The sequence below is a fragment of the Protopterus annectens genome, chromosome 13.part0 (assembly GCF_019279795.1).
Source record: "Protopterus annectens isolate FY-2018-M chromosome 13.part0, PAN1.0, whole genome shotgun sequence".
NCBI lineage: Eukaryota > Metazoa > Chordata > Ceratodontiformes > Protopteridae > Protopterus > Protopterus annectens.
In genome coordinates this window covers 415012297-415035016 of record NC_056747.1, presented here as the reverse complement: position 1 = coordinate 415035016, position 22720 = coordinate 415012297, and positions in this window count along the sequence as shown.

Here is a 22720-nt window from a genome sequence, read left to right as displayed (position 1 = left end):
TTCAAATGCTAGTCCTATTGAATACTGAACAATGAGGGGTTGTCCTCAGTAGTCCCTCAGAGCACAAATACTAGCTACAGATGCCTTAGATCTAACTTGTTGACCTTATAGTACCTTCTCAAGGTGCAAGAGACCTGGTGGACATGCACAAAAATAGAGGCACACCAATGTTGAGGAAATTATGACCATTAGTGCTAACATTGTTCAAGGAAGACTTCCAAGATTGCTGCACACTGATCAACAGCTTGACCTCAGCTGTTCCCATTGTAAAAAAAGAAACTGAGATGAGGTCAAGTAATTTGACAGTTTTAGTAAAATTCAGTTATTGGCTAACTAGTTCACTCCCTGAAAGACAAAGAAGAAACTTGGAGAACCTGAAGGAAAATCCTCTAAAAAGGTGAAGAGGAAATGCTAATTGGGGATAATCCTGCAGCTGTTCAGCTAAAAAATTTGCATTTCAACTTTGGTACATGATATGGCTTCTAGTTAGAGGAAAACTAAATGAAATGTGCTCAGAGCTGAAAAAATAAATGAAACACTAATGGAGTGCATCACCTCAAAAGACTGGAAAAAAATGTAAACAGATATTCAGATTAACTGATAAAACTGCAAAACCAAGAGGTTGAAATGAAGAAAGTCTGGATATGAGACTGCTCAAGAGCGGTTTCAAAAAGTGGAGGACAGAGCATGCAGAGAAAATCTGAGATTTATCTGCTTTACCATAGAAACTGGAAGGAACAGACTGTAATTTTATGAAAGCACAAATAAGCAAATGGACTAGTATTCCACAGTAGAATTTAATTGAAAGGGCATATTGTGTGTGTACCAAACCTGGCCATGAGAAAGCAGCCGAATCCTGAATTAGTAAAGGTAAATCATACCAACAGAGTGTTGATCCTGACAAAACTGTGGCAAAATGGCAAATTATTAAAATTTTGAGTGTGATTATTCACTGTATATTAGACAGAAAAGAGGTAGATGTATCATGGCAGTCAGGAAATGTTGAGAGGCAAGAGCGAGTCTCAAGCTGCTGTATCCAGCTATCTTCAGAGTATTTTTTTCCTGGAGGATCAGTCATTTTTTGATGCAGAACAGGTTGAGGAAATTAAAGGTTTGTCCAACAAAACACGAGCCATCAAACAGAAGGGGACTCTACTTCTCATTCTTCTGATGATAAAGCCTATAGAGAGACTTTGCCAGTGAAACTTTTTCCAGTGTTAAAAAGAAAAAAATGCTTGAGACAGAAAAAATGCAGGAGTTGACAAAAATCAGGAATATCTTTTAACTTAAACCAAAGTTTGGGGTTGAAAAATGGAGATTAACTTGAAGACCAGCAACACTCAATCAGTCATCACCCCCCATTCCCCCCCCCCATTTTCTACATGGGGTCAGGGTCTGGTGTCAACTTGTAACTCTTTCTACTCAATGCACTTTTCTGCTGCCTTCAACACTCATGCCTGTCTGTCACAGGTCTGCTGTTTCACAATCCATCCACCTCTTTGCTGGCTGCCCTTGTTTTCTCTTGCCTTCTTCCTGTCTGTCCCAAATTGTCTCCATCAGATTGCTTTATGCTTCCCTGCACATGTGCCCAAACCACCATAATTTGTTCTCTGACCTTTTTTGCATTTGTTGCTAATTTGGCTTCTGCTGTTGTCATTTCTTTGCCTGTCCCACAGTCTGCATCCTACTACCCATGTCAAGTTCATCACCTCTAGCTTTCTCGACTGCTCAGCCTTTATACTGCCCAGGTTTCTGTACTATACATTAGTACAGGTCACACCACTTTAGTCACCTTACTTTTCAGTTTCTTTTGCATTCTTCTCTCTCTACCTCTGACACACTGCCATTTAGCTACTGCCCCCTGATTATAGCTTTGACCTCCTCATTCAGACTTCCTTTCTCATTATCCACCCCTCCCAGATACTTGAAGTTCTTAACATGTTCCATGATTCCCCCTTCTATCTCAGTTCTCAGCTTCTTCTGAATTCCTCCATTTGCTGCCATTACAGCTGTCTTATCTGTACTTGGTTTCATCCCATGTGCCTTCAGTTTTACATTCCATTCCCCTATCTTTTGCTGTAGTTCTTGCTCAATCTGCCTGTAATACCTCACTATCTGCATACAGCAGCTTTATTGATTTGTCTGCTAATGCACTCCATCACCAGTATGAACAGCAGTGTGCTCAGAGCTGAACTCCCGCTCCAACTGGGAGCCCTCTATGAGGCTGAACATTTCATATTTAAGTCATTGGGTCCTTATGCATAGCTTGCACTAATTCTGCCAGTGTTTCAGGGACTTCAAACCACTGCAGGATTGCCCAAATTGGCTTTCTTGGGACATTGTCATATGCTCTACGTCTAGGAATGCACAGTTAAATTTTTTCATCTGTAGCTTTTCTCAACTGTCTGTCCCACTGCAAACATCAGGTCAGTTGTGTTGCATCCTGATCTGAATTTTACTGATGTTCATCGTGTTACCCTGCTTCAGTCATCACACTTGGGTTATCCTGTCATCAGGCGGTCTCGCAGTCGGCCCAAATTCCAAAGTCTTGGTCCGGCGTCTGTTGCTGTCGCTTCTTCCCTGACGTCAGTGCACCAGGGGTATATAGGATGCATCCGATGCCATTTTCTTCAGTCTTTCTTGCTGCACGGTGCCCGAAGCAGAAGCAGTTCGCAAGTGCCGGTCGGCCGACTCCTGAGATTTTCAAAGTCGAATTTCAGATCCAAAGTCTTCAATAAAGCTAAGTACTCCATTGGGGAAACTTTTCTTGCCTCAGACCGATGTCAGAAAAAGTTAACAATTGTATTTCTTGTGGGGAGCAAATATCTCATAAGGATTTTCATTCTTATTGTATACCTTGCCTAGGCCCAGACCACGACGTCACTGGTTGTCGCTTTTGTGCTAGGTTCAATAAGCGAACTATAAAACGACGCTTTGATTTCGCACGACACTACTTCGGTAGAAAATTTAATTACACTATGTCGTAGGAGCAACCGACTACCGGCGTGCACAAAAAATGCAAAGAGAAGGACAGGCAGCCTAGATCCATGCCAGACTCTGAGGCCTCGGCTGGGCCGGTCTCCGGTTCACCAGTTTTCAGTGAGGTGCCTAAGCAGCCCCTGACTACCGCAGAATTGTAACCCCAGACCGCTTCAGATTCTATGGCGGATAGTTCTAGGCCGACACAGCCTTTTTCTTTAGGCCCTACTGACGACATTGCAGAAAGAGAAGCCGATGCTGCAGAAACACCTTCAGTTTCTGAAGGTGTCTTTAGACCGACGCTCACCATAAAACCGTATCCTAAGCTTAAGACTCCTCTTAAACCAAAAAAGACTGCACTTCAGTCTCCAGTTCAAGGCCCCATGCCTAAGAAACATGCTTAAAATGGCTGAAGATTTGATATTTTTAATCAGGGGTTCCCAACCCCCACCCAACAAAAGGCCTAGGCAAGAGGAAGATTATGCCTCCTGTGATCAAGTGTCTATTTCCTCAGGCTCCTCTGAGGAACAAGATTACTCCTTTCCCCTTCTGAAGATTCTGATGCTTAGGATTCCATTCCCTCAGCTTCTCCCCCTGAAGACTATTCCTTTGGGGAAACTTTACATACCATGAGGGAACATTTCCACTGGGAAGGTCAGGACTACTCCGACTCAAAAGGCTCAGAGAGTTTCTTTTACTCCCCCAGCACAGACTACTTGCTATCCCCCCAGTTTTAGACATTGTGGATGATTACTTAGAATCTAGTTTAAATCCAGATTCTCTGCCTCCTGCTCCAGCCAAACCAGATAGATATTATAGAGTGCCTGACTCCCACAAATTCCTTTACAAAAGCCCTGTTGCTGACCCAGAGACCATCTCCCAGGGTCCCAAAGGGGCTAAGGCTTCTATGGCAAAAAATCCGGTACCCTCTGAAAGGGACTCCAGAGCACTAGACAGGTGGGGGAAGAAGGTTTACACCTCATCCACTCTAGCTATGAGAGCACTAAATTGTCAATTTCACATGCATAAATACCAGCAATTTCTAATGTCTCAAATAAAACAAAAGATGAGCACACACCCTCAACAGTCTGAATTGAAGGAAATGCAGGATCTGTTGCATGCAGCTGAACAGGTGGGCAAACATACTTTACAATGTGGATTTGATTCCTTGGAAGCTTCCTGTAGAGCAGCTGTTACTGGGTCTGTTATACGTAGGCATGCTTGGTTAAAGGAACAAACTCTGCCTGATCATGTTAAAGCAAAGTTACTAGATGCTCCCTTACAGTAGGATGTTCTATTTGGGGTTAAAGCAGAAGTAGTCTTAAAGAAAATGGAGGATAAGGCAAAATCTATGCAGACTGTCAAAGATTTCTTACAAGTTCAGCCCCCTCGCTTCAGCAGAAATTGACCAACAAAAAATTGGTCCTTTCCAGCTACTGACAGACTACAGAGGGGTAAATACAGACATCCAAGAGGCAGAGGACAAGCACAAACCCACTACAAACCTCGACAATGGGGCACTGCAACACAGAAGGGAGGAGAAGACGGGCCCCAAACTACTAGAAGGCAAACACAATGACTTAAACCTCATATGGCCAAGCAAAACTCTCTTGGCCAGCTCCCTTGGGAGGAAAATTAGCACTTTTTACAGACAACTGGCACATCGTCACAAAGGACAAATGGGTCCTAGACATTATTTCACAAGGATACAGATACCGTTTCCACACCTTGCCAACGATAAGAGGAATGCCAAACCTGCCACAAAATCAATAGGCAGAGGCACAAAAACAAATTACAGCTGTCATGGACATGAGAGCCATTCAACTAGTACCTACACAGGAGCAAGGTCAAGGATTTTACTCAAGGCTCTTTCTAGTCCCCAGAAAGGACAATGCTTGGAGACCCATTCTGGACCTTTCAATTCTAAACACCTTCTTACAAGTACCCAAATTCAAGATGCTAACACTACAACAGCTTCTTCCCATGTTGGGCAAGAAAGCATAGCTAGTAACATTGGACCTCAAGAAGGCATACCTGCATGTCCCTATCAGACAAAATTGCAGAAGATACCTCCGTTTCATTGCAGGTTCAACCCATTACCAATTCTCTGCACTGCCCTTTGGCTTATCCACTGTGCCCAGGGTCTTCACAAAATGCCTGGCACCAGTAATTGCATACTGCAGACAAAGAGGAATTCAAATATACCCATACCTGGACGACTGCCTCATCCAAGCAGAAAGCAAGGACATCCTCTTGCAACATCTGGCTTTTGTAAAACACCTTCTAAGTTGCCTAGGGTACACAGTAAACGAAAAGAAATCAAAACTAGTACCCTCACAAAATATGACATTCCTGGGTGCCAGCTTGAATACAACGGCCCAGATGGCTTATCTGACGCCAGATAAACAACTACAACTGACTCAATATTTCAAAACAATGGCAACAAGACCCAACTCCCTGCAAGAAAAATTCTGCAGGCCTTGGGCTTCATGGCATCTTGCATACTACTAATGCCATTTGCAAAGCTGCATATGAGGAAATTACAGTGGTACCTAAAAAGCGTATGGACTCAACATAGCCACAGCTCGGACACAATGATATCTCTCATTCCCTGCCTTCAACAAGAGTTTCTATGGTGGTCACAGGCATGTCAACTCAAGAGTCAGCCTTTCACCTTGCCCCCAGCCAGGCAAACTATGACAACAGATGCATCTGACTGCCTGGGGGGCACACATGGCAGGATGGTGCGTTCAAGGCATATGGACTGCAGATCAAAGGAATCTGCACATCAATCAAAAAGAAATGCTAGCTATACAGAATGCCCTGACAGCCTTCAAGGACCTCTTTCATCCAGGACAGCTTACAATAAGGAGACAACACCACAGTAATGTGGTACATAAACAAACAAGGGGGTACACACTCCTACCCTCTATGCAGGCAAGCAATGACCTTGTGGAACACAGCACTGGCTTACCAAGTTCAGCTACAAGCTCAATTCCTGCCAGGAAAAAAGAACACATTGGCAGACGACCTCAGCAGAAACATCATGGATCCCCACGAGTGGAAACTGGATCCACAAGTATTTGCAATGATAACTCAAAAATGGGGCCACCCAGACATAGACCTGTTTGCCAGCCCCCAAAATTATCAGCTAACAATATTTTGTACAAGGACGTTTCACCATTAAGCTTGGAAAGTGGACGCACTCTCATTCAGTTGGAAAAACCTGACAGTATATGCCTTCCTTCCATTGCCCCTTTTCACAAAGGTGCTGCTGAAAGTCAGGATGGAGAGACCCAGAATGATGCTCATAGCCCCAGACTGGCCACGCCAGCACTGGTACCCACTACTAAGGAATATGGCCCAGGGCCCACCTTGGATTTTACCACAAATTGCTCATTTGCTCACACAGCAAGACAGTCAGATTCTACACAGCTAGCTCAAAACCTTCAATTTGGCTGCATGGCAAATCACCTAAGCAACCAGCCAGCTCCTCTTCCTCAAGCTGTTATGGATGTTATTCTGGAAGCCAGGAGGCTCAGCACCAGGAAGGCCTACTCAGACAAATGGAAAAGGTTTTGCGCCTGGAACCAAGCTAAAGGCCAAAATACCCTTCAGCCACACATACCTCAGATTCTACAGTATTTAACTGATATGTTGCACAAAGGACTTTCTTTTTCATCTATTAAAATCCACACCTCAGCTGCTTCAGCCCACTACAACACGGATCCTCCCTTATTTTCACATCCGCTTCTAAGGCAGTTTCTCAGAGGGGCCAAAAACATTAGCCCCCCAGGAGAGCACCTACACCAACCTGGGACCTCAATTTTGTTCTGGAAAAACTTCTTTTTGAACCAGCTTTCTCAGCTGACAAAGTTTATATCGTGGAAGACTGCCCTGCTGCTAGCAATAACTTCAGCCAGAAGAGTCTCAGAGCTTCAGGCACTAATGGCAGTAGAGCCTTTCCTCATTTTCCATCAAGACAGAGTTTCTCTACGAACTAACCCCTCCTTTATGCTAAGGTGGTATCCAGTGTGGCTCTAAATCAAACCATCCATTTACCCACCTTCTTTCCCAATCCACAGAACAAAGGAGAAAGACTCCTGCACTCCTTGGACATTCACAGGCAACTACGTTACTACTTGGATAAAACTAAGGTTTTCAGAAAATCTGACCAGCTCTTTGTATCCTATGCTGCAGCTTCACAAAGGAAGGCTATATCAAAACAGACCATTTCCAAATGGATAGGACATTGCATTCGTTTTTGCTACACCCATCATGGAAAACCAGTTCCTGCTACCGTAAGGCCCCACTCTACCAGGGCAGTAGCTACATCTACAGCCTTCCTCAGGGGGGTGCCAACCAAGGATATTTTGGAAGCTGCAACTTGGAGTTCAGTACACACCTTCACCAAACACTGCCACTTACCACTTTGCTCTAAGACTAGAGCTGGCTTTGCCACTGCAGTTCTGCAGGGCCTTCTAGCCTCCTCTAACCCTGTTTGACTCCACCTCCCATCCTTAGCTTTGGGATTCTACCCAAGTGTGATGACTGCAGAAGGGTAACACGATGAACATAGTACAGTTTTGTACCTACCATAAATGTAGATGTTCGAGTGTATACCCTGCTGCAGTCCAGGTTACCCTCCCTCCATCCCCTCTGACCTAACTAACTAAAACTTTTCAATGCCTTAAAATCTGAAACTACCTTTGTGGTGTATTTGCTTATAGTTGGAGGGATGTTTTGTTTGTGCTAAACTTTTAAGATTGGTACTATTTACTGACCACCTTTTTGGGGGCACCTGACATCTGGGGCAAGAAAAACTGAAGAAAATGGCGTCTGATGCATCTTATATACCCCTGGTGCACTGACGTCGGGGAAGAAGTGACAGCAACTGATGCCGGACCAAGACTTTGGAATTCGGGCCGACTGTGGGACCGCCTGACAACAGGATAACCCAAGTGTGATGACTGCAGCAGGGTATACACTCTAACATCTACATTTATGGTAGGTACAAAACTGTACTTTCTGCATATTTTATCAATCACCCTCTCCAGAACTTTCATGCAATATGGCAGGAGTTTGATACTGATGTACTGCGGTGGATATCCCCTTTGTTCTTGAACAGCAGCACTAGTGTGCTTATTCTCCAGTCATCTGGGATATGCCTCTGAGTACTCTCATCCATTTCTCCCCATCTCACCCAGCATTTTTATTGCATCTGCTCTAACCTCATCCAAGCCTGCTGCTTTCACTGACTTCATTTTCCTTAGTTCTGTTGTTACTTCTGTGGTGGGCTGCTCCTGTTCTTTCATTGTAGGCTGTGTCTGGGGTAGTATAGCTTCACTGGGGTTTTCTTCATTCAGAAGCTGCTGGAAGTACTCCTTCCATCTGTCTTTGATGTCCTGTGGACTGGTGAGCATGTTGTTGCTGGCATCCCTGATAAAAGGTGTCTATTTGCTTTATTTTTCTGCCTTTGTCTTGCGATCGGATATAGTTTTTTGTGCCTTCTGCCGAGTCAACTTTCTAGAAGCTGGTAGAGTGGCTGTGCTGCCTTGTTCTTTACTATTGCAACTCCTTTCATAGCTAACCAGTATTCCTTCCTAGCCTGGTCTGTGTTTTCTGTCTCCCACTTTTTCCTGTCCTCTTCTCTCCTTTTCATGACTTCTGCATTCCACCACCAGCTTTCCTTATGTACTTAATTTCCATATCTGGATCAACCACATAGCTGCTCTGTAGTCCTCGTGTGCTGTCATTCTTTTAAACTACAAATATTTCCTTCTCTTCTTGAGGTGCTAGAGGCCTCAGTAATTTATTGAACTGTATTGCTTTCTCCCCAGTCATCTTCCAGGTTTTCAGCCTTATTTCTGTTGACACTAAGGCCTTCTCTGGCCACTGCTTGCAGCAGATTGTGGCGATTGGTGATTTATGCTGTGGGCCAACTGTTTCATTGGGAATGACTTTGCAGTTGCTGGTTCTACCCCAGTGCCTTTCCATTACTAGCAGGAGGTTTACCCTGAGTTGCATGTTGGCCACATTTGTATGCAATCTTGTAACTTTGTCTTTCTGAACCATGTGTTAGCTACTATTAAACCACTTGCTAGGCAGAAATCTAGAATGGCCTTTCCCTCTTTTTTCATGTGGCCCCACTTATGTGGACCCAGGAAGTACTCAGTCTGATGTTAATCTTCTTTCCATTCATCACTGATGGGTTCGGTTCCGAGCCCTCGGTACCAAGTCAGCCTATTACCAAGCTCGCTCCAACCAAAAACTCTCGAGCTGAGCTTCTACCTACAATGCCCTTCACCTTGTTACCACGGATCTCGTTTGCCATTTAGCCATAAAGCCACATTTCAGCCGAGCTCTCAGCTAAGTGGAAATTTGTTTTTGTGTAAAAAAAACTTGTTTGTTACTAAAAATCTGTGAGCTAGAGTTCTTTTCCTGTTGAATTACAGTAGTGTTAGATATATCTCTCAATATTTCTACCCATTGGTAACCCTTTTCAGTACCATTGCTGGTATGGCCCTTTTCTCTTTACCTTGTGGTATTCCTTCTGTCCTTTCTACTGTAGTGGTGTGTTTTTGATATTCGACTTGTTTATATTTTTTCTGCGTGTGTTTGAACCTTTTCTGCCCTAGGAAATTAGTTTCATTCTTCTGAAGTTTTTGAATTGTTACTTCTCAAGATGTCAGATAAGGATACATCAGGTTTCAAACACACTACCTCTTGTAATGGTAAACTACCTAATAGTGACTCTCGTGATGATTGTGTTTGGGGGTGCAGCCTCCCTTTGGGATTTGTCAGAGTTTCAGCCGACACACTGAATGAGCGCAAGAATAAACTAATCTTGAAGGGACTACTTAAATCTCCCTTTTCAGAGGCCCTTTCTGCAATGGAGGTCTCAACCCCTCCTATGAAAGTTAAGAAAATGCCCCATTCAGTTCCCCCTCCACCCTCAGGTGACCAGGGTAAGTCAGTAAAACCAAAAATTCAGAAATTATCCTCTGAGCATAAACCTGCCTCCTCGGAACCATCCTCGTCGGCTCCGAGCACTTTGACTATCGCTACATTGGTGCCGACTTCTTCGCCGGCTCCGATACTGTCTCCAGCACAGACTATAGATCTCACCACGCCTGCTACAACTTCGGCACCTGTGGCCATTTTGGCACAGTGCATCCCTTCGATGCCAATCTCTGCAGTGATGATTGAACCTCCTGTTTCAGCTCCAAGTGTCCCTTCAGCACCGAGCTCTAGTACAGCAACACAGGATTTGACCCCACTACTTCCTGTCTCTAAGCTCGAGACATTGATGCTGGCAGATGATGCAGCACAGACCCTTTACTCTCCATCCATAGACCCATTCTTAGACCAAGTATAGAGCGTATTCTTAGATCAACCTGACTCCCCATCCGGAGTATCAACTAGATCCACCAATAGCCTTTCAGAACTTGATGTGGTGCATCTTGTGGACCAGCTGTTGGCAGACCAGGGGATACCCATGCCTTCCAAGACCCATCCCCGGCAGGACTTGGGTTGACCTCCCCACGGACTCTATTCTATTCTCCTCCTTCGGCCATCCTGGTTCCAAAGCCTTCTGCTCCGACGTCCTTCTCGGAACCCCCCCCCCGTCTCATCACCTGTAGTGGATCTCACTGAGGCTCCGGATCTGTCCCTTTGATCCTTGGTTCCTGCTGAATTGGGCCTTCCTCAGTCTCATGATTGGGCAGCAAGCTCCTTGGTTTGGGGCACGGTTCCGTGTGAACCTACGGTTCCGCTCTTGGTGCCGGTAGCCTTGTCCACGCTGATCCGGCTTGAGGCTCCATTCTCGGGAGCGGGTTCGACAGAGCGGGGTGTGACCCCAGTTCCGAGGTTTTCCTCCTCTGTTCTGGGCTCCCATCCCTCTTTGGGCGGGCCTGCTTTCCATGTGATAGAGAAGGTCTCGCTTCTGGAAGCATTCTGCTGACATTGGAACCCCAGTTTTCTCCCCCTAAGCTACAGCTTCCACAGACCACCTCCCTCGGACACTGGGCAGGGAAGCTGCAGGAAACCCCAGTTCAGGGTACCCACTATTCCGAGTCCTCCTCTGTCCACCCCACTGAGGAGCCCCCACGGAAGAGATCGTGCAAGAGGAAGCATGTTGACTCCCCTGAGGAGTCTCTAACAGAAGACATGGATTACAATGATGAAGGGTCCCCACAGTCATCCCCTGATGTCTCATTCAGAGACATCCTTGAAATGTTAAAGCAGAGGTGTGACTGTAAGCCCTCCAACCCTTCATCTGAGGAGTCTGTGTTCCTGCAGGCTTTCTGTGCCTAGCCATCTACCTCATGGGTGACCCCGCCTGCCAATGGGCTAGTCCAGCTCGTAGTGCAACGCGCATGGAAAAACCCTGACGCTATTGAGGTGATCCCTCGGAGACCTGACAGAATTCTTTCCCCTCCCGAGGAGAACCCACACTGGTCCAGAGGGTTACCAGTTGGTGGCGGCGGCCACAAAAAAGGATCTGGCTGAAGAGTCCTGCTGCCCATCTGCCCAACAGGGAGTCTTGGGCCATGGACAGATTGGGGAAGCAAGTATTTGCATCAGCGACCTTTGCCATTCGGTCCCTGAACTATTTGGCAAATTTTATGAGGCTCCAGAGAGACTATCTCAGAACTCTCTGAAACACTCGCAGGACAGGTGTCTGACGAGGTACAGGACAAAGTTGTCTCGCAGCTTGCTACCCTGGAATTGATCTCCAACCTGTCCATGAGGTTGATTTCACATGCAACCGAAGGAGCGGCAGGTTCAGGCATTATGAGGAGTCATGTCTGGATGCGCATTTGTGACCTCGCGGATCCCTTCAAGTCTTCCTTTCTGAATGCCCCCATTGAAGCATCTTCCCTTTTTGGCTCCAAAAGTGAAGGACACCCTAGCCAGGTGCGAGCAGGACAGTAATACCCCATCTGCCATAGGCCTTTGTTTTTCCAATCCTCAACGCTCCTTTTCCAGGAGCCAGAGGAGTGGGAAGATGTGGCATAAAAAATCTCAGGGTCCTTTCCATGCCGCACGTGGTGATACCCTCAGAGGCAGAGGGAGTAACAACTCTAGAAGATGCCCCTATAGAGGCAGAGGGGGTCCACGTAACCAAGGCTCCAGGGACTCTCTTCTCTGGACAGTCTTACCAGCGCTCCTGAAGAGCTTCCCAATTGCTTGCCTCTGGAAGCAGTCGGGGGTTCTCTCTGCAGCAAGCTGCCTGGCACTCTATTACCACCGATTGTTGGGTGCAGAGTATAATTACCACAGGTTACACCATTCCCCTTATTTCTTACCCAAAACTTCCAACAAAACTTCCCGACATTCCACCCAGTCAAAGGGAAGAGGCGACTTCAGAAATAGAAAACCTTTGCCAAAAAAGTGTCATCCAACCAGTCCCACCAGACCAATGCAGATCTGGATTTTACTCTAGATACTTTTTGGTGCCAAAAAAGACAGGGGACTGGAGACCCATTCTGGATCTCAGCAGCTTGAACAAGTTTGTCGCCCAATCCAAATTCCAGATAGTCATGATTCAGTCCATCCTCTCCTTTGAGGGAGGGTGATTGGATGTGCTCGATATATCTCCGGGATGCGCATTAGCATATCAAAATGGACAAGTGCTCCAGGAGTCTGCTTTGCTTCCAGCTAGGAGCCAATCATTACCAGTTTCTTGCACTGCCGTTCGGTCTCTCTACAGCCCCCAGTGTGTTCTCAAAGTGCATGCCAGTGGTCACAGCTCACTTGAGACTGCAAGGATTCCGGGTGTTTCCATATTTGGACGATTGGCTCCTCACCGCCCCCAGCAAGTGTCTTCTGGTAACAACCCTACAATGTGCACTTTCTCTGGTGGATATTTTGGGTATAACTGTGCACTGGGAAAAGTCAAACCTGGTTCCTACCCAGCAGACAGAATTTATCGGAGAAGTTTTCAACACCCAATCCTGTCTGGTGTTGCTCACAGATTCCAGAGAGTGATGCTTTAACTCCGGGTAATACTCTTTCAAAACAAAGTCTCAGCAAGAGAAGTTCTTCAGGCCCTAGGATCCATGGCAGTTTTAATCCCGATAGTGCCTCTTGCCAAGCTGCACATGTGAATTCTCCAATGGCTTCTATCTCGGTGGTTCCCAAATCACCACCCTCTACATTTCCAGATCTGGATAACCAACTCCAGCAAGCAGGATCTTCTTTGGTGGATGAGGCCAGAGACAACTTTGGAGCCACCCATTCCAGTCCCCTCAGCCCAAGGCCATTGTGACTATGGATGTTTCCCTGATCGTCTGGGGAGGCCATTTCTAGGGAAAGATGGTCCAAGGCACATGGTCCACTTTGGAGGCCAACCTGCATATCAACATTCTGAAACTAAGAGCGTTGCTGTTAGCGTTGCAGGCATTTCATTCGGTTCTTTCTTTTGGAACAATTGCAATTCAGTCAGACATGTCAGTAGTATGGAATATCAACAAGCAAGGAGGAACCAAGTCCTACCCCTTGTGGCGAGAGGCCATGAGGATTTGGCAGTAGGCGATAGCTTCCAACCACTTTCTGATAATGCATATCCTGGGGAGTTCCAACGTGATTGCAGACAACTTGAGCAGATGTATTCTCCTGCCCTACAAGTGGTCCCTCAATCCTGATGTGACGGCAGAAATTTTCAGCCACTGGGGTCAGCCATGCTGACTTTTTCACCTCTCCATCAAACAAGTGCAGCAGCTATTTTGCCCTATTCCCTCCAGAGAGGGAGTCCCCAAGGGATGTTCTGATTCATGATTGGCCCACGGGACTTCTTTATGCTTATCCCCCCATTTCTCTGATTCCACAGTTCCTAAAGAAAGCTCATCGGTTGAAATGCAAAGTGATCCTCATAGCCCTTTTTTGGCCTCAACAAGTTTAGTTCCCCTTCGTTCAGCCTCATCTGGTAATACCCGCGGTGGATTCTGGACCCTCTTCCAGACCTGATTGCTACCCTCCAAGGGTTGAGCCACCCAAGTCTGTCCAGTTTCAGACTGACAGCTTGGTTTCTATACTTCCGTTAATTGCCATGCAGGCTCATCTCACCCCACCTGTTCAGGATATTATCCTGGCCTCTCATAAACCATCCACCAGAAGACTGTATCAAGACAAATGGAAAAGGTTCTCTCTCTGGTCAAAGGATAACATGTTAGATCCGTATTTGGCTCCAGTCACGCGGTTTTGTAATACTGGTCTAAGTTTTTTGAGGAGGGTGCTGCAGCCTCTACCATACAAGTACATCTGGCTGCGATTTTGAATTACTATAGTGGGATGGATGGTATACATCTCACTACATTTATGTGTAAAACCTTTCTCAAAGGAGTTTCACACATCAGGACCACAGTCAGACAGCCTATAGAGCCATGGAACCTCACATTAGTTCTACAGTCTTTAACTCAACCCCCCTTTGAATCTGCAGCGAAGTGTGACCTGAAATTCTTGTCTTGGAAATCCTTGTTCTTGGTAGCCATTACATCAGCCAGACAGGTTTGGGAGCTGCAGGCACTGTGCATCAAAAGACCCTAAACAATAATCCTTTCCTCCCCATGGTTGTTTCTGATTTCTCCATCAATCAGTCCATCGATTTTCCAGTGTTCTTTCCAAATTTTTCTAATAAAGGAGAGTACTGCCTACATTCCTTGCATGTACAGACAACTGAGTTTCTATTTAGACAGAACCAAAATTATGCGCAAGTCTGACCAGCTCTTCATTTTAATTTTCTGGACCTAGAATGGGAAATTCTATATCCAAGAGTACTTTATTGAAATGGCTAAGGGACTGTATATGCTTCTCTTACTCTTCCACAAAAGAACCTATGCCTCTGGTTAAAGCCCATTCCACTAGATCTATGGCAATGTCTGTAGCTTTCCACTCCAGGGCTTCTATGGATGACATTTGCTCAGCAGCCACTTGGGCTAAACCCCTCACTTTCATCAATCATTCCAAATTGGACATAGTCTCCAGAGGGAGAGCTGCCTCCGGCTCAGTGGTACTCAGGAACTTTCTTCCATAAGGGCCATCCATGTGCCTCAAGGTAGCTTGGGATTCTGTCCCATCAGTGATGAATGGAAAGAAGATTAACATCATCAGATAAAGAAGTTGTCTTGCCATAACATTCCATCTGTGTTGTTCATCTTCTTTCATTCATCACTTCCCACCCTTCTTCCCCCTCCAAAGGCTCCTAGGAGATACTTTGGGTCCAAGTGGTCTCTTAGGGCATTTGCGCAGAAGGGGCCTCTGCTTTCTGGTCTATCAAGGGCAAACTCGATCGGAGGTAATGGAGAAGGGCATTGTGTGTAGAAGCTTAGCTCAAGAGTTTTTGGCTGGCGCGAGCTTGGTAATAGGCCGACTTGGTTCCGAGGGCTCAGAACTGAACCCATCAGTGATGAATGAAAAGATGAACAACACAGATGGAACATTATGGTAAGACATAACTTCTTTTTTTACGCATTCAAGTCACCCATTGTCAACACTAGTTTCTATTGTCCTGCTTTATCTAGTAGTTCCTGCATCTGCTGTCTGAAGGCACTTTTCCTATCACAACCGTGCTATGGGGCATAGGCTGAGATTATGAATACTGCCCTATCATTAGCCTGGAGTCTGAGAGCTATGAGCTTGTCACTAATTCTGATATCTATCACCACATCTCACACATCGTTTCTAGACTGTCCTTCCATCTTATCTCCTGGTATATGTATGACAAGCCTCCTCCTTACTATCATGTCATCCACTTCTAAGCTCCATCAGTGAATTTACATTGAGTGTAGCAATTCTTAGTTCATGTTTGGCAGGTTGATTGGTTTTACATGCAGCTTTTACTCAACAGAACTTTCCCCAGGTAACACAAGCTGGGCAGCTGGAATCCAGCTAGCTTGTAGCTTAAATGACCCAAGGCTGCTGGGTTTTGAGGTAGGCACACACTGGCTGATAGGGGCACTTTCACCCCTGCCACTATTAGCATGATCCCCTGGAGTAGGTTGTGTCCTCAACCCACTTATCACTGACAAATACCCCTGCCCATTTGGTGACAGTAATCAAAATGACCAAATCACTTATAACCATATTTTACACCATTAACTGGCTAGTCCTGCCACAGTGCACAGTCTGTGATCTCACAACACCATGCTTAACTGAGTTTGAAATGGAAAAACACTGCATTTTTTTTGGAGGTGGTAGGAACCCCACAGAGAGATGGGGGAACATGCAAACTACAAACGGGCATTGGATGGTGGCCAGGCTTGAACCTTGTACCTTGCGCATGGGAGGCTAAGACCTTAACCATTATGCCAACTGGTCTCTAACCAACATTGAAATTAGTAAATGTGAGACTATAAAGCATCAATCACATTTGTCAAATATGAATGTACAAGAAAGAGTGGCTGAGAAAGACTGGACTTTTGTTGACATTGTTAAACTTCTGGGGGGACTGAAAGGAATATACCCCACTTCATGTCATTAATGTTTGGAAGGGCACTAAAAGGAAAACAAATGAGGGAAAGAGAGCCACTGCAACTAAAACATTTTTTGTTCTTAAGGTATTTTTATACATTGTATGTTATATAGTAAACCATTTTCCATGATTGTTTTATGTGATGATACAAAAGTAAACAAGTATTTTTTTTCTTTTTAGTTTTAAGAAATATAGGCATTATAATGTAAAAAGAAGAAAAGCTAGACAAAAGCTTGTTCAAGTTAATATGCTGTAATCTTGGGCAGTTGGTATGGGGATGGGGTGTAAAAATGCACCAATTCTATATGTTGAACTTTTCTCTTAATTTTGTAAAGGTGAAGTTTCTTGTGCAAGCATGGGTGTTATAAAAATAAGAGAACAATGTGAATGTAATGAAAAGTTTTCTTTTAGCAAATAAATGTTTGGTGTGAGTTGAGAAGTCTACATAGGTTTATGTGCTTGTTTTAACTTAATAGGTTGAGGGTGTTCTGGAGTGTGAAATAGATTCAACCAAAGATGACAAAAACATTTATAAAGGGTCATAATTTAATCTCATAATGGCTACACCATCCATATTATTTTGGAACATGAATGGTCTCACAGGTATAGACAGAAGGTTTTAAAGTGGACTTTAAAACATGGTAGAAATAAAAGCAAAAAAGATATGGTAAACAAGTAAGAATTATTTAGAAGGGCTGACAAAGGTCAATTTATTGCAGAATAAGGGGAATATCACAGAATAAGAAGAGGGCCAGCTGCAGAGTTCTAAAGAGAAAATAAGAAAGTATCTGGATAATATGCATAAATTAAGAAATACTGCTAAGTAACTATTCTTTATATACAACAACTCTGGAGCACAAAGACTTTTAGCACAATGACGTTGGCAACAAAATGTAAAAAGGGTTGTCAAACTTAGGGTGTGTCTAACATAAATAACCAGAGATATTTTAGAGATATTAGAGATGTTTTGGAAATTTTGTGAAAATGTGTACAAAGAAATGTGGAAATCAAGAAAGAACACAAATGGAAATATTTATGGAAGACTTCAGAATGCTAAGGTTAGAGTGGATGTGGCTCAATAATTAACAGTTGAGACATTCAAGATGGCTGCACACTGAATAACAGCTTAATTTCAGCTCTCCCAGTATGAAAACAAAAACTCAGAAAAGAGCCAGTGAATTTATCTTTTTGGATAAATTTCAATAACTGGCTAGTAAGTGCACTGCCTGGATGTCGGCAAAAAATTAATTCAGTGAACCTAAAAAAAAAGCAATCACAGAAGATAAGGACAAAACATTGGCTGGGAAGAATCCTGCAGCTTTTCAGCAACAAGAAGTTCAAGCTTCAGCTTTCGTGCAAGACAGGACTTCAAGTAATCTAGAGAAGAAAATAAGTCAAATGTGCTCAGAGCTGATTAAAATAATACGCCTGAGTATATCAACTCAAATAAAAGAATGGAAAAAAATGGAAGAAGTTTTAAACAGATATTCAGATGAGCTTATAAAACTCCAAAAATCATTGTATGAAATGAAAAAAGGCTGTCTGATATGAGATTGCTCAAGAAAAGATGTTTCAAAAAATGGTAGAATTATAGGACAGAACATGTAGGGAAAGCCTGAGATTTTCTGTTGTACTATAGAAGCTGGAAGGAACAGGCTATTAGTTTTATGAAAGCATGGAAGACTTCAGTATGCCAGGTAACTGGACTGGTATTCCACACCACGAGTTGTTAATTGAAAGGCTTATTGTGTGTACATGCTCCTATCCTGGCCATGAGAAAGCAGTACAGATCTTTAATAGTAAAGATGCATTCCTACCAGTAGAAAGAGTTGATTTTGATAAAACTGTGGCTGAAGGACAAAGTACTAAAAGGGGAGAGTCAGTAGTGCATTTGTGGGAAATGATTGCTCACTGTACACTAGGCAGAAGAGCAGCAAATTTATTCCAGCAATCAAGGAATGTCGAGAAGCAGGTGTGTGATTCAAGTTGTTGTATCCAATTATTTTCAAAATATTTTTTTTTCTGGTGAGTCAAAATCATTATTTGATGCAAAACACAATAGAGTAAATACAAAAGTTTGTCCAATAAAAAGTGAGCTGTCAAACAGAAGTGAATTCTTCTGCTTATTCTTCTGATGATAAAACCCATAGTGAGGTTATACCAGTGAAACCTTTTCCAATGTTCCAAAGGAAAATGCTTGAGAGAGAAGAAAAAAAATCAGTTGATTAGAAGAACCAGCAGTACATTGGAAATGAACCACTGACTGAATTGGGAGATGGAGATCAGCAAGAAGAAAACCAACAACTCAAATTGATAAATAAATATAGGATTACAAAACAATTACATTTGTGAGGTATGATGGAACAAGAAAACCTGGAAATATTGGACTATTTTTTTACTTTATTAAACTTGTAGGAGACTGCAAAGCATATGCCCTACTTCACATCATTAATGTTTGGAAGAACATTTAGGAGAGAAGAGGAAGGAAAGAATTAACTGTAAATAAAACAAGATGTTTTTAACAGATTGTTATAATACATAACATGTAATGCATGCCATAAAGTAAAGCTTTTTCTGTTATTTTTGTGTGTAATAGGGATACAAACATAAACAGGTCCACCTATTTTCTCTCTCTCCCTTTCTTGTTAAGTTTTAAGAAATGTAAGCACTGCAAAGTAAAAAGAAAGCCTGGACAAAAAGAGCATGATATAAGAAAAAAATATATGCTTTCTTATTTTTGCATAGGGGGATGAGTGGATCAAGGCCTTTGTCTTGATTTGATACATTTTAAGGAGGATTTGTCTTGATCTGATAAGTTTTAAGGGGGAGCAAATAAGTAACAGAACACTGAATGTAATTAATAGTGTTTCCCTCTAGCACACAAATGTTTACAGTGCCGTATGTGTAGACAAACTCAACTGTGTATCTGTTGTGTTTCTATGGAAACAGTCTGATAAGGGGACAATAAAAACTGAATACATTCTTTCAGTGGCTAGGAGATGTTTTTTGAAAGCATTTAAGTTTTCTTAATCTGGGAGAGAAGTAAAGACAGCACTTAGTGGAGGCAGAATCACAGGCCACATCATGCATCTTAGCATGGATAACCTCCATTACAGGTTAACTCAAGCCTGTGTTAGGGCTATCAATCTGCAACAATTGTTCCTATTCGGAGTGTTGAACTTCATTATTTGAAAATGTACATAGTTTTTGTGTGTTAGTATTAATAGATTTTGGGGTTATTATGGAGGTCTGTTTTCAGTAAAACAAAAAAGTTTTGTAAGATGGTGACAGGTTCATATGGGTATGGCAAGAAACAACTATATAGAAGATCAAACTACCAGATAGTGTATGTATGTAGCACGAAAGTTGAAACTAGACATTAAAACAGCTGTTCTACATAACAGGTGGAAGTAATAACTTATCATAGTGACACTTTCCAGACTATTTTTAAATGTGAATGGTCTCACAGATACAAAAAAAAAGAATAGTGAACTGTATTCAAAAATGTAGAGTGCAAGTAGCTATGTTACAACAGACACATTTGGAAAGAACTGAGCATGTGAATTTGATAAAGAAAGGATTTCAGGATGGTTATTCAGAGGAATATCTGGCACAAAGAAAAGGGGGAGTACTTGTACTAATTGCAAGAGGAGCTCCAATAGTGAAAGAAGAAAAATTATAATAGATTTGTAGTACTAAGGAACTACTGGCAAGAGATGGATTATGCTGACATGCATTTATATTGCAGCTAAAACTGCTACAATGGAACTTAAAATTATGGGAGAAATAATCAATTTTCAGCAGGGAATATTACTTATAGGCAGAAAATGGAATTTGATTTACAACACTGACAATGTATCTGAGAGGACTATAACAAAATAGGTTACACTTTTGAAGAAATGTATGAAAATAGTCTGTATGGAAGATGTGAATTCAGTGGTAGGAATTCAGAGAGAATTTATATATTTTTCCTCCAAAGTACAACTGGGCTATGCTAGACAAATTATATTTCATAGGAACACGTGCATTTAATTGAAAGCTTTGATATGCATCCAATAACTATTTCAGATCACTCACCAATAATAACTAAAAAATGCAGGATAATGAAATAAAAATGAGATACCAATGCTTTCCCACCTATCTGTTAGAGAGAGAGGAATTTAAGGAATAGATAGTGAAAATTATTCAGGAGTTAAGAGGAGATAGAAATTTCTACTGAAAATATAGCTAGGGAGTGGGATAAAAGTAAAGTGGAGTTTAAAATATGGTGGAATTGGACATATGGTTAAAAAGTAACAACCATTTAGAGTGACTAACAAAGTTTCAAGTATTGTAGAGTAGGGGGAATCTCACACAACAAGAGGCACACCTGCAAACTGCTTAAGAGAAAGTAAGGGACTACCTTGATAATATGCATAAGTTTAGAAACACTGCTGTTAAGCAGCAGTTTTTGATAACTCCGGTGCTGGTGCTGCAGTAGCGTTGTCGCCTCAGTAAGACGCTGTCCGGTTCAATTCTCAGCTAGAGCGTCTTCTGCGTGGAGACGTGCATGAATGGGTGTACCTTCGTTGAAGGTTGTGTGTCAGGGCTGGTAACTCGGCATGTAAAAATCAACTACCAATCATTAGCAGCCTGAGTTCCTCTGTGGTGACCCCTAACCGGGAAAAGCCGAAAGGCACAAATGCTTAAGTTTTAGCACTATGATTCAAGCAACAGAAAGTAGAAATGGCTGTTGCCAAGTTTAGGGAGTCTGTAACAAGGAAAATAGCCAGAGATACTGTACAGGTATTACAAATATTTTGGAAATTTTATGGAAATCAAGAAAAAGAAAGAATGGAAATGTTTATGGAAGAATTAAATATGCCAAGGTTAAAGGTAGATGAGGCTGAATTACTAGTAGTTAGGATAGGAAGAGACAAGATAAAAATGGTGATGTATAACCAATCTACAGGAACAGATGGTATGTATGTGGAAGTTTGGAAACTAGGAGGGAAGAAAGTGATGAAGATCCAGTAAGTTTTGTTTAATAGTATTTTAAAAGTACCACCATGATGGAAGAAAGCGGTGGTGGCTGTAATACCTAAACATGGTAAAAACCAGCAGACCCAGCTTTCATATAGGCCCATTTTGATTCTAAGTCATGATTATAAAGTAGTTATGTTTATAATGGCTAAAAGAATGGCAAAAGTGATGCCAAAGTTGCTAGATGTGGATCAGTGTGGTTTTGTGGGGGGGAAGGCAAACATCTGACAACATTAATAGAGCAATGATGACCCTGACGGAAGCAGAATTTATGAAAATATCACTGCTGTTGGTAGGTACAGCGGTGGCATTGTTGCCTCACAGCAAGAGGTTCTCCTGTTCGATTCTCTGCTGGAGTGCCTTCTGTGTGGAGTTTGCATGTCCTCCCCGCAGTTGAGTGGCCTCCAAAATACATGCGTGAATGGGCATGCCTTCGCTGAAGGTTGGGCGTCGGGCTGACAACTTGGCACCATAAAAAATCTACTGCCAATCATTAGAGGACCGGAGTTCGCTGTGGTGACCCCTAACCAGAAAAAGCCAAAAAGAGAGAGAAAAAAAATCACTGCTGTTGTGAGTCTTGATGCAGAGAAAGTATATGACAGAGTAAGCTGGGATTTTTTTTATGTGGATATATGAGGGATCAGAGGTGAAAATTGAAGTGTAGGGGTCTTCTCTGATAAGTTCTGTTTGAGCAGGGGGAACAGGCAGCGGTGTCCTCTCTCTCCTTTGCTATGTGCATTACATTTAGAATCATTGGCAAATAAAACGGGGCACTCAGAAATTCAAGGATGCGTTTAGTATGGTAATCAAGAAAAGTTTGCAGATATTAGTTTATACGTGATAAAAACAGAAAAGAACAGTTCAGTGTTGTGGAACATTCTGACAGTGTTTTTTTTTTTTGGGGGGGGTACAAATGGAGATCTTCCTAATTGGGAACAATACATGCAGGATAATGTTTTGGAGGAGGAATGAAGTTTAAGGGAAGGCAGAAATTGAATAAGATTTGGAATGTTTAACTGACATTGATTGGATAGTTTAAGTGATGTATAATGTTTGCAACTGAAAATGTCAATATGGTTTTCATTTATATGAATGTGTGATTGCCTATGTCTTAAGTGATAAATTAATATAGATGTTCCTTGTTAAAAAAATAAACCATTAAGATAAGACATGACATACAAATGGTGATGTATAATCAGTCCATCTGCAGCATTTAAGTTGGCATTCTTGTAGAAAAAAAATAAA